The sequence below is a fragment of the Muscardinus avellanarius genome (genome assembly GCF_963383645.1).
Source record: "Muscardinus avellanarius genome assembly, chromosome: 10".
In the NCBI taxonomy this organism is placed as follows: Eukaryota; Metazoa; Chordata; class Mammalia; order Rodentia; family Gliridae; genus Muscardinus; species Muscardinus avellanarius.
The window spans coordinates 55,604,231-55,605,876 of NC_137796.1; positions in this window are offsets into that span (position 1 = coordinate 55,604,231).

Sequence of the window (1,646 nt, forward strand, 5' to 3'; positions counted from 1 at the left end):
GGGGCTTGCTACCTCCGGGCTATACTCCCAGACCTATTTTATACTTTATTTGGAAACAGGGTCTCAGTAAGTTGCTGAGAGCCTCACTAAGTAGCTGAGGCTGGCTTCGAACCTGTGCGATCCTCCTGTCTCAGCCTTCCAAGCACTGGAATTGCAAGCATGGGCCACCATGCTCAGCTTAATTTCTAATTCATATGCTGCTTGCATAAGACAAATACTGGTAAGAGTAGTAGGTTAACTAGAAATATATTATTTCTGCATATTTATAAATCTGTACACCCAACATTGAACCATTTTATCTGAAGAGTTTACATGTTGCAAAATGACTGCTCTTAGCAATCTAATAGCCTTCTATAAATAGTAGGTTTAAAAAAATTTTAAATAAGACTAAAGCCAGGCTTGGTGGCTCATGCCACCAATTAATCCCAGTACTTGGGAGGCTGAGACAGGAGGATTCAGGTTCGTGGCCAGCCTCAGCTACTTAGTGAGGCCCCCTGCAATTTAGTGAGACCCTGTTTCAAAATAGAAAGTAAGCCGGGCATGGTGGCCCATGCTTGCAATTCCAGTGCTTGGGAGGCTGAGACAGGAGGATCGCGCAGGTTCGAAGCCAGCCTCAGCTACTTAGTGAGGCTCTCAGCAACTTAGTGAGACTCTGTTTCCAAATAAAGTATAAAAATAGGTCTGGGAGTATAGCCCGGAGGTAGAAAGCCCCTGGGTTCTATTCCCAGTACCACCACCAAAATAATAATAATAATAATAATAAATAAATAAAATAATAAAATAAATAAAATAATAAAATAAATAAATAAAGGATAAAAATAGGGCTGGGTGTGTAGCTTGGAGGTAGAATGTCCCTGGGTTCCATCCCCAACACCACACACACACACACACACACACACATAAATAACAAGACTAGACACTAGTATTTCATAGTTTTTCTATTTTGCCTAGTATGCTCTCAACACTAGATTCCTAACCAGTGCCTGTTCAGAAGCACTTTTGGTAAAAGCTTATACTTCATGTGCATGTAACGAATACATTTTTTATGACTGAAAGAAAAAGAATGATAATGAACTCTCAGAACGAACGAAAACATCCCTCCCGAGTTTGTTTCCGTCGAAGCCGGCTTCACTTTTTCCTTTGCTGCGGGCATCACTATGGCCCGGCACAGCTCCGGCCTTTATTTAGAATTTTGACATTTTGTTCAGCAAAACATCATGGATTTTTTTTTTTTATGGTACTAAAGATTGAACCCAAGGTTATTTTACCTCTGAGCTACATCGATAGCCCTTTTTATTTCTTCTTTTGAGACAGGGTCCCTCCAAGTTGCTCAGGTTCCCCAGCTTGGCCTCCCAAGTCCTGGGATCATAGGAGTGAGCCCCTGTGCCTGTCTATCACAGATTCCCTTGCCATTATTTTTTATGTGTTCAAAGATTGCATTAAAATAATTTCTCTCTTGGCTGGGCGTGGTGGCACACGCTTGTCATCCCCTCGCTTGGGAGGCAGAGACAGGAGGATCATGCAGGTTCGAAGCCAGTCGCGCGCGCTGGCTTAGGAGACCCTGTTTCCAAATAAAAATGTAAAAATAGGTCTGGGAGTGTAGCCCGGAGATAGAAGGGCCTCCAGGAACCCCAGTACCACCAAAA